This window comes from Eptatretus burgeri, chromosome 7 (assembly GCF_056783735.1).
Source record: "Eptatretus burgeri isolate ZD-2024b chromosome 7, Ebu_testis_v1, whole genome shotgun sequence".
Taxonomy (NCBI): domain Eukaryota; kingdom Metazoa; phylum Chordata; class Myxini; order Myxiniformes; family Myxinidae; genus Eptatretus; species Eptatretus burgeri.
Genome location: NC_140967.1, coordinates 23,548,950 through 23,565,291, shown reverse-complemented (window position 1 = coordinate 23,565,291; position 16,342 = coordinate 23,548,950). Strand labels below are relative to the sequence as shown.

The 16,342-nt window shown below is 45.1% G+C and overlaps 1 long non-coding RNA gene across 1 annotated transcript in view; it reads left to right on the top strand.

Moving 5' to 3' along the window:
* The window catches only part of LOC147022824 (uncharacterized), a 16,834-nt gene extending 974 nt beyond the window's left edge, over window positions 1-15,860 (top strand). The window contains exon 3 of the long non-coding RNA XR_015059709.1: window positions 14,758-15,860. This is a non-coding gene — a long non-coding RNA (uncharacterized LOC147022824). The remainder of the gene's footprint in view (window positions 1-14,757) is intronic.
* The last annotated feature ends 482 nt before the right edge of the window (window positions 15,861-16,342 follow it).

Here is a 16,342-nt window from a genome sequence, read left to right as displayed (position 1 = left end):
CAAAAAATAAGGGTTTCGTCCACTCCCCTGATTTGTGACAAAGTGACCTTGACCTTTGACCTTGACCTTCAAAATTTTATGCGCTGAAAGGGACCTCTATAGGCCTCTGATATACGAAGTTGCAAAAATTTCCAATTATAACTGTGCTCTGCAGAATTTTTTATACGTGATTACAGACAAACAAAAAAAACCATACAAGCTGACTAACATATCTTGCAAAAACTTCGTTTTGGCAAGATAAATATATGTATATATATATATATATATCTTCTTCTTCTTTCGGCTGCTCCCGTTAGGGGTCGCCACAGCAGATCATCCGTTGTGATCCGCATACTGATTTGGCATCGGTTTTACGCCGGATGCCCTTTCTGACACAACCCTGGTCGCCTCTTACGACACAGGGATAAGGATTGGGTTTCGCCATGATTGCGGGCTGCCCTACACCCTCTCATAGTGCGGCCCAGCGCAGAGTTCCCGTCCTCAAGCAATCCTCCAACCCAAGCCTCCATGTAACCGGATTACAGGCGCACGCCACTAAGCCCAGTTATATATACATATATTATATATTATATATATATGTATATTATATATATATATATATATATATATTATATCCCTGTGTGTCGTAAGAGGCGACCAGGGTTGCGTCAGGAAGGGCATCCGGCGTAAAACATGTGCCAAATCACTATGCGGATCATATGGATGATCCACTGTGGCGACCCCTAACGGGACCAGCCGAAAGAAGAAGAAGAAGATATATATATATATATATATATATATATATATATATATATATATATATAAATATATATATATAAATTATATATATTTGGAGCTTCAGATGTGACTTGAATTTCACTCTTTAATTCAGATGTTTAGGCTCATGGAGGAGATAAAAGACAGGGAGCAGTACATTCACAGACTACCAAAATGCTTGGGGCAATGGTTTGGTGATGTGGTTTGCCCAAGGAAATTTAGCATGTACTCGAGCATGAATTAATGGTTCAGTACATTCTAAATGTGGTTATAATACCATAAAGTAGGGTGAGTGCAAGTTTTCCCCTACTTCCCACCCCATATCTGGTATACCTTTCTTGGTAATGGTTATATGCTTGATATCTTCAATGCCTGCAGCGGATATATCTCGTTGATGTCTGCATTCATGGTTAATTTTGACTTATTTGTAACTGGACGGCCTCACAAGCAGACTCGGCCTGGTGTTGGCTTAGTGGTTAGGGTGGTTGGTTTGGGATATTAGGGTCCCGAGTTTGAGCCATCTTTCCTGCTGAATTAACACCAGGTGCGGTTGACTGAGCCTGTCATCCTTCTGAGGTTGGTGAAATGAGCACCACTGTACTGGTGTTGGGGCACAGCATCAGTGACACAGTTGTGCCCAACATAAATGATAGCTACCTGGCAGCCAAGCTACCATTTGGAAGATGAAGAAGAAGAAGACAATCAGGCTCGGAGTGAGAGGTGTTGTGGATCTCGAATTAAGTAGCCAGTTTGATACAAGAAATACATAGGCCTACTTGATTTAAGCACCTGCTGAGATAAACGACATCATGGCTCGCTCCTGTGTTGATCGCTTGTATTTAATAAAGATTAATGCCTATTTAGAAGAAGCAATAGGCTCTCAGCCCTTATCAGTGGAAACGCGCAAGGCCATCGATTTGTTAACCACAGATTGCAGGCATTTCATCAATGGATGTCAGGTGCTGATTTGGCAAAATTCACACGAGCTTTGGTTTCTCAGCATCAATGCAGGAGTAACTAGAAAGCGTCTGAAAATGCCCAAAAAATGCAAAGCTTTGTATTTGGACTTCTTCTTCTGTATACTAAACGGTACTTTTGACATTTTGGTCAAATCTTTGAAAACAAAAGCTCAAGTGGTTAAACAGTTAAGGTCTGGACAGACAGAAAGACGCACACACAGAAGTGGTTGCAAAACCCCATCTCCTGCTGTGCAGGTGATGGCTAATAATGTATTTCTGGTTTACTCTGAATATCCCCTGGAACACCCACCATCAAAACTCGGGATAGACGAGGTTTATCATCTTTACAGGCCTGTTTTGCATAAAACGTCATCATAAAACTGTGGAAGCAACACAATGCTCACTCTCTGAGAGAATTGGTGAAAAGAAACTAATATCTTTTGCTGTGTCCCACTTTACTGAAAACGGGAATGCAAATACCAAGAATGTCCAAATTCCAGAAACAAAATAACCTGTGCGACTTCAAGATGATATGGGACCACGGGAGACAGCCTGCAGCTCAACTCTTGGGGAGAATCCACTCCATGCTCTGTTTCCTGCCCTGACTGACAGCTGGAAAGGCAATGACAAACAGCCCAACAAAACCTCGAGGAGCTAAACGACAAAGGGCAGCAGGTTTACAAATCACAAAAGGATATATTGGGGAGATGGAAACACACAAGGAGGAAAGGAGGAGGAATGTCAAAAACGAGTAACAATGGCCTTGAGAGGAGCAGAATGGGAAAACACCAGCAAGTGTAGAAGAGATCATGGATGTGCATGAGTGAGGAAATAAGGTACTGATGGGCAGCACTTTTAAATGACTGAAGTGAAGAAGATGAGACAACGGACTCAGGGGGAGCATTCCACATTCAGAAGAATAAAGGGACGAATCAATCATGATGAAAGTGGGCAGCCAGCCGAGACCTTTAGATGGTTTTCAGTTGAGGGTTTCTTGAGGACCGTGTGTGACCTGGGGAAGCTTGCAGAGGGAAATAGTAGGAAGGCAGGAAGAGCAAGGGCAGATGGAAGCTTGTATAAAACAAAGATGTGACCAACTCACTACCATTGGGAGAGTGATAGGCCTTTGAAATCTAAGCCCTCTCTTAAGAGATCAATGCTGTGGAAAGCCTTGTGTTTGATGACCTCACGAGGGGATATGTGGGAATCAGGAGCACCACTCCAGAGTTGGAAGCGAGAATCAAAATCGCTCTGCATGAAAACCTTGTACACTGTGATGAGCTTGGAGTGGCTCAGGAATGTCTTAGCTCTACGGAGAATACCCAAACGATGACTAGTCAGATGAAAGGGATTCAGCAGCAGTTGGTCAGGTCAGGTCAGTTGGTTAAATTCCCCCCAAGAGTCAGCTCAGTTGAATGTCAAGCCAGGTCAGATTAGATCTGTGACTTGCTACAGGTACCATGTAAACCTGTACTAACCTGTTCCATGGTTGAGTTGTCAGCGACTAAACCGTCTCCCCCACCAAGTTTCTTGGTGAGGAGGGTGTGTGATATGGACACCCAGCAGGATGAAGAACAAAACCTGTCAAAGGGCAGAGGAGCTCCTTGAGAGCCAACGGCCATCCATATCTCATGCCCGACTGTGTCTGCGGACGTCCTCCTGCAGTTGCGTTACTTTTTATAAGGAGGGTGGTGGCAGGATTTGCACTCCGACCACCGTAAAACCCTTCATTCCGCAAAACATTCCAAAAGCATGAAAAGAAAATCTGAAAACCCACTCCGTGGGAGTACCTCCTGTGCAGCTTCCCTTCGCAGGGCAGCTCACCGGATGACGTGATTGGGGCAAAGCCTTCGGGGCCCCCAATCTTTGATGACAAGAGGGAAACCATGGGGTAAAATTCCCGGGACAGATTGCAGGAGAGTGTGTCGGAGTGGTGCTGAGGTGTCGCCCACCAGACAGCGGTCTCCTTGGGTTAACCTGAGGCAGTCCCTTTGTGTGGGTGCCTGGAATGTCCTATCCCTAAGAGAGGATGATCACCTGTCTCTGTTATCATCTGAGCTCAAGCGTGTGGACATCGTTATTGCAGCACTCTCTGATGTTCGGAGACAGGATTGCGGCGAGATCATGGCGGGTGGTTACACTTACTATTGGTCTGGTCGCTCTGATGGTTACCATACCCAAGGAGTTGCTGTAACTTTGTCCAATAAGCTGATTCCAATGATAATTGAGGTAACACCGTTCAACGAGCGTATTATGAGACTAAGGATTCGTCAATCCTTGGGTGTCATTTCCATGGTCTCTGTTTATGCTCCGACTGAGGCTAATGATCTCACTGTGAAGGACACATTCTATGCCACGCTCGAGTCTGTGGTTGATCAGTGCCCCAGGTGAGATACTCTTCTCGTCTTTAGGGATTTCAATGCATCCACTGGTACTGATAGGGATGGTTACGAGAAATGTGTTGGTCACCATGGGGCTGCAACTATGAACCAGAAGAGCACTAAGTGCCTTGACTTTTCAAGAAGTCATGGACTTAGTTCATGGTTTCAGGTTGGTTCATGGTTTTAGCACCCACAAGCTCATCACTGGACTTGGTATTCCAACGCTGGTGGTGGGTCAAAGGAGATAGACCATGTGCTCATTGATGGTCGCTGGAGAATGATCCAGAACTGCAGGGTCTACCGGAGTGCCAGGTTCCTCAATAGTGACCACCGGCTTGTTGTAGCAACTCTTAAGTTTCAGCTTAAATCCAGGAAAATGGTACCATCCCAGTCTCGGCTGGATGTAGGCAAGCTCAAGGACGAGAGGGTAGCTGAGGAGTTTGCGGACAGGCTGGGTGGAGATTTTGGGGGTCTGGGTGCTTTGGGGGATCCTGAAGAGTTGTGGAGTGCCTTCAAGACCACCGTCCTTGATGTTCCCGGTAGATGTCTTAGAACTCACCGGAGGGTAAATAAGAATTTTGCCTCTCAAGGGACACTGGATACCATTGCCCAGAGTCATAGGGCCAGGCTGAATCGCATAGCTGAGCTGTTCAGGGAGCTGAGGCGTAAAACTGTACGTGCACTCAGGGTGGACAAGGGGGCCTATGTGCGAGGAATCTGTGAGGGGGTGAAGCATCACCTGTGGTCAAGTGATTCTCATCCTGCTTACAGGGGAATTTGCGCAATGCGTTCGTCCAAGCCCGTCCCTCGGAGTACTGCAGTTAAAGCAGAGGGTGGTGTGCCCTTGACAGAGGAGTTGAAGTGAAGGCCCGCTGGGCCAGTTACTTTGAGCGGTTGTGCCAGGCTGATCCACCAGCTGTTAAGTTGGATGTCAGGGGTGTTATAATAACTGTTGCTGACCCACCAATCAACTGTGGTCCTCCTTCACTTGTGGAAACACAGGCTGCGGTAAACCGGTTGAAATGGGGTAAAGCTCCAGGGATCTGTGGCATCCATGCTGAACTTCTCAAGGCTGGTGGAAATGCTGCACTCATGTCATTGCGACCGAAATGCAAATGCTGCACATGTAGTTCTGTGCTCTGCTTGGAACACAGGCTTCATCCCAACTGACTGGAAGAGGGGCCTTGTTGTCCCTCTCTGGAAAGGGAAGGGTGGTCGCCAAGACTGCAATAACTACCGAGGGGTGATGCTGCTCTCAGTGCCGGGCAAGGTCTTTAGTCGGATAATTATTGAGAGGGTTCGCCACCATCTCCTTGAGCACCAGTGTCCAGAGCAGTCAGGCTTTACACCAAAGAGGTCAACGATTGACCGTATCTTTGCTCTTCGGGTCCTCACTGAATGCAGACGAGAGTTTAGGCAGGGGCTGCTTGGCAGCCTGTATTGATTTCTGTAAACGTTCGATTTAATGAATCGGGATGCCCTCTGGAGGATTCTTGGTCTTCGTGGGGTTCCAACAAAACTGATCGATCTGACGTCTGAACTATTCTCTGGTACTGAGAGTGCTGTGAAATGTGGTGTTAGCATCTCTGACGTATTTTCAGTTGTTACTGGAGTTCCTCAGGGGTGTGTACTGACCCCCATACTTTTCAGCACTTGCACGGACTGGATTCGAGGGAGGATGTCGGAAAGATCTAGCTGTGGTGCATCATTTGGGAATGTCCAGATCTCTGACCTTGATTTCACACATGATGCAGTCATCTTTGCGGACACTCTAAACATCCTTTTGGCGGCCCTCGAGGTGCTGAATGAGCAGTTGGAGCAGCTGGGATTATGGGTTTCCTGGGTCAAACCTAAGATCCAGGCTTTCAATTACATCTTGGATGTTGCTATCCTGTCTGTACCTGTTTGTGGTGAGGATGTTGAGGTCACAGCGAGATTCGATTACCTTGGCAGTAGTATTCCTGTCTCTGCTGGCTGTGAGCCAGAGGTCAACATACATCTGGGTCAGGCCTGGGGAGTCATGGATTCACTGGATCATGGGGTGTGGGGCTGCCGGTACTTGTGTGGGAGAATGAAAGTCCGAGTCTTCAGGTCATTGGTGCTTCCAGTCTTGCTCTATGGATGTTAGACATGGACTCTGACCAGGGATCTGAGACGGAGACTTAATTCCTATGGTACCAGGTCTCTTCGGAGAATCCTTGGCTATCACTGTTCGGACTTTGTGTCCAATGAGCAGTTGCTGAGAGAGACTCGGATGAGATTTGTTATCTGCATAGTCCGTGAGCATCAGCTGCGGCTGTATGGACGTGTGGCTCATTTTTCTGACACTGATCCTACTCACCAGATTCTCTCAGCGAGGGAGCCTCGTGAGTGGAGGAGGCCAATGGGTTGACCACGTGCCTCGTGGTTGCAGCAGGTTGATCAGCATCTCAAGGGGGATGGGCCAGGCATCTGCCTTGGGGATGGACAGACGGAGGCCCCTGGAGTACCGGCGGAAAGTGGACGCAGCGACGCGCTGCTCTGGCGCATGCTCCCATACCTGACTTGACCTGACCTGTTGCCAGTAAGCTGGGATCTGTTGTTGTTAGGATCTGTTGCTGCATCCTCCTTTCAGACAGGAGTGATGTTTTCTGACTTCCTTTTACACAGGAATGATGGGAGGCGACCAAGAAAGGACAGTCTGAACATGGCAGACAGAGCTGAAACAATAATGGCACAGCAGAATTTCAGAACATGGGCACTGATGCCATCTGGGCCCATCACTCATCAAAGCAGGTTAAGGCTGGACAGAACTTTCTCTACCTTTTTGGGTGAGAAGTACACAGAGTTTAGTAGACAGTGGGTATGAGGGGATAATATGAGGAGAGAAGAAAATGGGTTGAGGCCACAAATTTTGGAGGCAAACAGAGTTTAGACATTCTGCCTTTCCGCCAGTAACGCCATTTGAGGTGAGGCAGGTGAGGTAGTGGACCATACACCTGAGACAGACATGACAAAATGCTCCCAAGGCTTAGAGGAAGAGACTGATTGGAGAGTTCTTTCTTGATGTTTGCAAGATGGCGTTTCCTGTAATACCTCAGGATGTACAGAAGGTGTGGGTGGTGCATGGGGTTGAACGCACAGTGGAAGTGGGTGGGACACACGGTGGAGGTGGGGGGTGGGGGGATGCATGATGGAGGTGTGGGGACATACATGATGAAGGTAGGGGGGACATGTGATTTAGGTGGGAGAATGTATGGTGGAGGCAGAGGGACATGCATTGTGAGAAGGGGGGTGGGAGCAGGGGGACATGCATTCGGGTCAGGAAGGGACACACGGCAGGGGTGGCGGGAAGTGCGGCAAGGGCGTATGTGGTGTATAGACAAGGCCAAATTAATGGTCGTGAGGTGGCATTTTTTACAGACCGGATTGATGTGGTGGATTCCCATTTTGTCATGGGAAGACAGAAAATTTTAAAGACAATCACACAGGAGCTACATTATTCTTGATCCATGTATTATTCTTTTTGTGGTTTTGGAGGACCCCATGGAGTCACATCAAACACATAAAGGAATCCTGAAGTTTCCATGTATCAGTAGTATGTTGGTGAGATAGATTATAATAATTATAAAGATAATTATCTTTCCCCTTGTATCGGTGGACAGGGAAATGCATTGTGTTTATGTTGCAGGTTTGAAATCCCCTTGTAACACTTCTCTGGATCCCCTGCCTTATATTCCTTCTTTTCTCTTTCCCTCCCATCCTTCTTAATCTCTCTCATTCCCCGCACCTCCTTTCAGCACATCCAAACACACCTTGCAACACACAAACCCACATTTCATCACAAAATCATCATACAAAGCAAAACCAAAGTTACATCACTCGGTAGGGCTGGGAACATCCAGTGCCCGGCGAAGAAACAAGGACCGCATCTGGGCGGGTTGGCTGTCAACTCTGACACACAGCCAGGGGACACAGCGAATGAGAGCTGCAAGGCAAGAGCCGTGCTCCAATGCGAAGGCAGTGCTGTTAACAACAAGCTATGCCGGGATACTGGTCGGCTCTTCGGCCATGCCTTGGCTGATGGCTTTACAAGTCCGAGTAGCCCAGATCTCCGGGTCGTGTATGTCCAGGGAACCAGAGAGCCAGAAGGAGTCCTCAAGGAACAAGCCAAGTAAACACGAGCCACTGCGCAAATGGGCTCTGTTGGGAGCGAGTGCAAACGAGCCGCATAACTCTTTCCCTGGACGTGCGGCGATTACACACTGATTTACACAATCTTTTTCTTGCTTTCCCTTTTCTAATCATTCCCTTGGAACACACAAAGAGCAATTAGCAATTTCCCCCTCGACCGCTCAGAGTAGAGGTACTGACTCGCATTCGGGATTTCCTCTACGCATTACGAAGCATTCACTGCATTTCTCCCCACACGGCGCATTACACCATCACACATGGTGTTAACATGAACTTTCATTCTCAACCTGCCCGAGTGTCTCTTTCTCTATTGGTTAGACACTATTGTGTGTAAATAGTGGATGGGAGTTTTGCCCTGCAGTTTCACAATGGTCAGTCTAGCTGACGCCCACTTATGGTTCCGCTCGTCCGTTCTTGATTTGTAGGAGTGGGGTGTCGGAAGCATGGGGGGATTAAAATCGTCAGGAAGGTAACATGGGAATTGGATGTGAGAATGCTACCTAAATTAATCGTCTCAGATGCTGTGGGTGCTTAGCAACCCATCGTGCCGCGGAGTTATGTGCGGCCCGTCAGCTTCAGGGTCAAAGGTTGGGAAGTGGGTATGAGAGGCCACTTGTGACCCAGCTTACAAACCCATAACAATATGAATGAATGAACTAAGATGCTGCCTTGTGGATGTCGATCCCAAAGAGAAACGTCATGAGAAAGGATACCAATTTGTGCTACCTGATGTTTCCACTTAAATGAGATCAGACAATCACTTGTGCATGTAACTCTGCATACCAAATCAAACAGAAGACCAAATGCTGCATTGGAGACATCAGAAGGAACCCGGATAAGCAAAGAGCAAAGATGGAATCAGGAACCTGGAAAACATTCGGGTTTCAGCCACTACTCCAAACCCTCAAACCCATCCAGGTGCAGCCAAGTGAGCTTTACACAAAAGTTTCTGCAATAATTCACTTCTCCTCAGACAGATGGATAAAGAAAGAGATAAATAAAGAAAAGGCAAGAATTAGAATGAGTCAAGAGAAATGTGAAAAAGTAGAAAGAAATGTGAAAGGAACAAAGAACAAAGATGTCTGGACAAACCTGGAGAGATAGTTTTTTTTATTTTTGGTATACCAAGTCGAGGCTCGTATGAGAGCAAACACACAACGCACAGCAAGGGGGCATGAGACAAGATGGGCGGGAGTGGGAGGAACAAAACAGTGGGGAACAGACACATTAGGAGATCTGTGGAAGGGAGAGGGATGGGACGGGGAACATGGGGAAGAGAAGATGGACATTGCAGGGACTTTGAGGAAAGAAAGCAGGGGAATTGAAGGAAGTGGGCTTGGGTGGATTATCGGGGGTAGAAAAGATCGAGGATTTGGATGGGGGATGATAAGAGGTGGTGGTGAACAGCTGTTTTGAAAGCCTCGAGGGAAGAATGGGAAAGAATAGAGTGAGGGAGTTTATTCCAAAGGTGGGGAAAAAGAGGAATGAAAGAGTGAAGGTGAGCAGAGATTCGTGATTTTGGTAGTTTTCCCAGAAGGGGGTTGTTGGCGGACCTTGAGCACCCTGTGGAAATGTGGTGGGGACAAATCGCAGAGAGAGCGGGGGCGGCGGCAAGGCTGGAGAGGAGACGGTAGAAGACAGAAAGACCACCGACCAACCTGCGGTGATTGAGTGAGAGGCCCAAAGACTCAGATTCATTGCGGGAGATGCCGATGATCCTAAATGCCCTGGTTTCGACAGCGTGAAGCTGAGAAAGGTGGGAGGCAGGAGCACCAGCCCAGAGGGGAGAGCAGTACTCCATCAGGCTACGGACAAAAGCTTTGTAAGTGAAATTTCAGGCAGTTACTCCCCAGGCTCAAACACAGCAACAGGTACAATCTACCGGAGGTCCGTACAAGCAAAGGAAGATTATTTAGAAGTCAAGCCACATGTCAGACAGTGTCAAAGGCTTGAAGCAGGACTTTGTGATTTGATGCATCCATCCACTGTGTAAGAATGTGTAACATATTCAAGGTGGACTGGCCAAGTCAGAAGCCAAACTAGTTGTCAAGGATTAGCGAATTAGAATGGGGATAGTTATTGCCTGAGTGGAGCTGCAGTGATGGGCTATATTTCTTTGCTCATGGTGGAGAGAAGGTAGATAGGTCTGTAGTTGAGGGGATCAGTTTTAGAACCTTTCTTTTCGATAGAAGTGATGATTGCATCTTTACAAAATGGATGAAATTGCCCATCCAATAAGTAAGTACCTGTGAAGCGGAGGAGAGAGGGTACTTAACCATAGAATGAAACACGGAAATGATGCGCCAAATGGTCTCATTTCCCTGTTTGAGGCCGTATAGGATTGTGCGATGACTACATGCGATGGTGTCATCCTGTGAAGACTGAGGACCCTTGGTACATTAATTTCCATTCTGCATACTAAATATATAAACTTGAACGCAATTGGTTTGATGCCCGACAAATAATTCACCTTCGAGCATGACGAGGGAGTGCAGGGGAGGAGGCCAAGCTGAGTCCCTCTCCCCGCCGATGGACTAGAGCGCTGTTATTTCTTGTTCGAACATCATTTTGACTAAGAATTGCAATTTCTTACTGTGACGTTGATCTAGTGTGTTACAATAACGTGGTAGACCAAATTTTGTGCCAATAAGGGACGGTCTCCCTTTAACTCTTGTTGGGCAGAGGCACATGCAAGCTTTCTCTCAATTACTTATCCAAGTATTTTCGACTTATTTTAGAAGCGTTGAGAGTCATTTCAGATAACATTCCTTACCGGCATCCATGATAGCAGTTCACATGCCCAGAAGATCGCCATTTCTCGGCATTTCTGCACATGTGCCCTGAGCATCCTGGGGAGGATTACATCATTTTGAAAGTCTCGTATTGGCCCAGAGGTTTGGAATACTTGTGATGTAAGGTGCGAACCAATCCTCCATTGTTGGTGTCGTAATGGTTGGAGCATCCATTCTGAATATGTAAGGTCATCGGTTTGAACCTGGGCTGAGTCATGCCAAAGACTTTAAAAATGGTACGTGCTGCTTCTTGGCTTGATGCTCAGCACATAAAAAGGACAGAGCACAGACAAACAACCATACGTTGGTAATAATAGCACAGGTTTTTATGGGCCTCATGGCCTCCTTCTGTGTAAAAGTTCCTTGGAAGGGAACTCATATTTTATTAGTATTAGCGTGGGGGACGGGGTTTTGCAATCATTTCTGTGTGTCTGTGTCTGTCCGGGCTGTAAATGTTTTTTGTGTTTTTTAAACCATTTGAGCTTTGTCGTCAAATTTTCAACAAAGTATTATTATGAGAATATGGAGAAGACAATTAATAATTTGGTCAAAAGGTCAAAGGTACCGTTTAGCATTCAGAAGAAGAAGTCCGATTGCAAGAGTGGACGGACTTTGCATTTTCAGGTGCTTTCTCGTTATTATCTTGGAATCATCGCCTTTGTCAGTTTCTCCATCATAAGGTTGGTCATCTGAGCTGCTTGTTCCTTGATGTTTTGAATTACGGAGACTTAAGTATTTTGTAATCATATGTCATCATCATTCTGTTTTCAATCCACTGAAGGATGAAGGCCTCCCTCAATGCATGTTGAAGGTTTTGGCATACTTATCGTGCCTGCTAAGGTACGTCTTGGTGATAGAGTTTGAGTAGGAATTTAGAACTTGGTATTTTTGAAATTTGGTTCCAGTGATACCCCAGGTCCTCTGACTTTACAACTTTCTGATGGATTGCACATCCATTGATGCATCGCCCTGCATGTGAAACAACAGGGCCACAGTTCATAGCTGGGTGAAGATTTGAACCCAGGTTAGACAGCTCCAAGGTGAGTGCACATACCTCTAAGCTGTCCTGCCAGCCCCTTAAGTGTTTGCAAACTAATGATTTCAGTGCACTGCGTATCAATTATCTTTTGTCTTCTGCCTTCGTCAGATGTCCCCCATGCCTTTCAGAAAAAGGTAACAATTTCAGAATCCCATTCACGCAAATGTTTTTCCAAATGTCGTCTCCAATGTATTCTCACTGCAGTGCACATGTGCCCACCAATCATGGAAATATGCCCCGCAAATTGGATGGAGATAGCAAACAAGAATGCGATACAATACAGACATTTGAATTTTATATAAAATTTGTTTCCACTTTCATGGTAGTATTTAACTTTGTCAAAGGCTGTCTATTTATATGTACATGCATGTGTTTGTTTGTTTTTTTCTCTTGTCGACAGAGATAGTAGTACAATCTTTGTGTGGTCAAAGTTAAGGACAATTTGTAAAAAAGCTATTATGAGATTTTACCTGGATAACTGTAACTGAATATTTTATTGCAAGTAGGTGTTAGCACTGCCTTCCTGAGAAGGTATTAAAGATCTGACACACATGCATGCTGTATATAGTCCCTGCCAAAGGAAAACTTTTTGTTGAAACTCTGAGCTTTCAAGCCTTTTGGAAATTAAAATTTCGAACCACCAATTCAACGTTTGTTGTTGTCGAAAACAACTTGGCAGTGTTTTCAATTTGTATATTACTGTAAAACTAAATGCTTAATTATAGTTTATTTTATCAAGTGCTTATACTCCTCCAATAATTTCAGTTTTGGATTTTGTATCAATAATATTTGTGTGAAGATATAAGGTTTTGGTAATTTATATTGTCCATCCATTGTATATTTTTTATATTTTATAACATGCATACAAATTTGGAATTTGTTGTAAAAAAAATTGCTTTCAATGAATGTGGCTTGGAAGATACAGTTCGACCAGAATAACTTCAATTTGCTATCCTGCTGTCGTGCAGTGAGTAAAATAAATAACCCTATTAGAAAAGGCAATCAACGTCTGCTGGAGGCCTGACAACAAGTGATGTCTTCATTTGTCACTACCATTTACTTGGAAATCATTATCACCGCAAAACTTACTGGAAAGATTAAATCGGGTCTAAATATTGAATTAAACATGACACTGTCATTTCTCTGTAAAATTTTGTAATGTCAATAACCTTGCTTTTGCACATGTCATACAACACTGAGTTTTTTTTTTTACATCAAAACTCATCTTTCTTCACCTTGCTCTTCATGAGCCTCGATCTTGTAAAAAGAAGAAAAAAGAAAATAAAAATCTGCTCAATTTTCAGTTTTGAGAGACTCCAACTCCTACGGTACTCTTATTACCTCCACCACTGAAGGTGGACAAAGTTTTATGTTTTCACCCCTGCCTGTTTGTCTGTCTGTGAGCAGGATATCTCAAAAAGTTAAGGACGGATTCGGACTAAATTTGGTGGACAGGTTGGGTGTATGACAAGGAATAGTTGGTTTGAATTTGGTGAAGATCTGTATCTGTATCCAAAGATGAGAAAAAAATTCAAATTGTCAAGTGATTCTTCACCATTGAGAGATTGGGCCAAAAACGATATATATCATGATATTTCAAAAAGTTGTGGATGGAATCGGACCAAAGTTGGTGTACAAGTTGCTTGTGTGACAGGGCTGAATTGATTCAATTTTGTTGAGGATCTGCTTCTGGGTCCAGACAATAAAATTATGCAAGTGATTATTCACAATTGAGAGATCGGACCAAAAGCGATATACAGCAAGATATTTTAAAACGTTGTGGACCAATTATGACAAAACTATCTGGATGAGTTGGGTAGGTGACAAGGCCAAGCTGATGAGATTTTGGTTAAGTTCCGGATCCACATCCGGCCGATCAGTGATATTTAAAATGTAAACAGTTCATCCTGGTTACGTTTACCACTGAAGGTGGACAGAGGTTATGTTTTCACTCGTGTTTATCTGTCTGTGAACAGGATGTCTCAAAAAGTTATGGACAGATTCGGATGACATTTGGTGGACAAGTTGGGTGTGTGATGAGGTTGAAATAGTCAGATTTTGGTGAAGATGTCCATACTATAAATGTTTAAATGATTTTTCACCATTGAGAGATTGGACCAAAAGTGATGTATAGCACGATATCTCAGAAAGTTGTGGGCAGATTCAGACGAACCTTGGTGGACAGGTTGGGGGTATGACAAGGATGAAGTTTTTCGATTTTGGTGAAGATCCGAATCTGGATCTGGATACCAGAATTTAATTTATTTTTATTGTGATTCTTCAACATTGAGAAATGGGGCCAAAAACGATATATATCATGATATTTCAAAAAGTTGTGGATGGATTATGACAAAACTTGGTGGATGAGTTGGGTAGGTGACAAGGACATGCTGATTAGATTTTGGTTCAGGTCTGGATCCAGAGCTGGTCTATCAGAGGGATACAAAATGTAAACTGTTCAGCCTGGCAGAAGTTTGTGCTCTACTGAGTGTCATTCTTGTTGTCATTGTAAATGAAATCATGTTTGACTTCTGGACATGATAAGTTGTTATTCAAACTCTTCGGTCTCACAATCAGCCATAATCTTTCTTGGGCAAACCACATTTCAAAGTTGGCCTCCAAAGCCAGCCACTCACTGGGCATCCTCTATCTTGCAGAGAGAGTCCTTCCTTGGCACACCTGAACTGCTATCCACCTACAAGGCTTTCATCCACACTTGATGGAGTACTGCTCTCCCACCTGGGCTGGCTCCCCTGCCTCACATCTTGCTGAGCTTGACGCCGTGAAACCAAGGCCTTCAAGATTATTTGAATCTTCCACGATGAAGCTGAGTTTATAGGCCTATCATTTCACCATCGCAGAGAGATTGGTGGTGTCTTTGTCTTCGACCTCCTCCTTTCTGGTGTTGCACCCTCTGCTCTTTCCTTGCTTTGTCCACAATCCACCATCATCCTCCTGGTGAAACTACCTAAATCCAGGATCACTTCTCACCTCCATATATTTGTTCCTCCTTTTTTTCTGCCTGTGGAACTAGCTTCCACATCTTCTTCAATCTCATTCTTCCCTCCAGGTTCTCAAGACAGCTGTGCACCACCATCTCAGATTGTCCCCAATCCAAAACCATGATCTTTTCTACCCTCGTTAATCCCCACCCCACACCAATCCATCCTCCTTCCAAATTTCCAGTTTTCGCTTTTGAGAGTTTCCTTCTGCATCCATCTTGTCCACCCCATGCATCCTCTCCTGCCCCCAATTCCATTCTACACATCCAAGTCTGACTAAATCTTGGCCTTTAACTCTGCTGTTGGCATTTCCCTCCTCCCTCTACTGTTCCTTTTGTCCTGTTGCATCCTGATCCATTCAGTGTACTAGTACTGGCTCTTCCACGAGCCTCGACTGTGTTTACCAAAACAAAAGACAATACGTTGCAACATTAACTTCATCAATAAATTTTTAAGTCTCATATTCCTTAAACTGCTTGCGTTTGATTTGCTTGAAAACTGTGATAATTCCCATTCTCACAGCCAGTCCATTACCATTTTGTCATTTTATGAATGAAAATGTTCCAATACTTTTGTGACATGATAATTGTTAAACATAATTTTATTTCTTACCCCTACCCAGTCAAGTCCTTAACTGGAGAAGTGGTGTCGACTTTGGAGTCCTCAGACTGGACCTCAAGCATGCCCCAAACACCCCAGGGTGTGTGGGTGTGCCAAACACCCCAGGGTGTGCCAGGGTGTGTGGGTGTGCCAAACACCCCAGGGTGTGCCAGGGTGTGTGGGTGTGCCAAACACCCCAGGGTGTGCCAGGGTGTGTGGGTGTGCCAAACACCCCAGGCCCAAACATATGTGCCGCGTGATTACCCCAAGTTGGTTTGCACTGCTGCCATGGACAAACGGATTTGTTCTGCCCACGAGGAATATGCAGCCGTGCTCTGGTTTTAACTCTTTCTGGATGTCCTCGTTTGCATTTGGAACTCCATTACGAGAGCGTATTGCAATTTTATTACTCACTCGAAAGTGTAAGAGGTCCACCCCCCCCCCCCAAAAGTTACTGTGTACTAACCTATAAGTTTTTATTTTTCAATAACCTTCCATGTTGCGGGTTTGGCAGGTTCTCTCTTGTTGTAAAATTCTCGAATACCCTGTGAGGGCCAATAACACATCCAGGACACTCATAGCGGCAAAACAATTGTGCTCGGGTCTGTAGATGTAAGAATTTTGTTCAGCCTTGACCTGA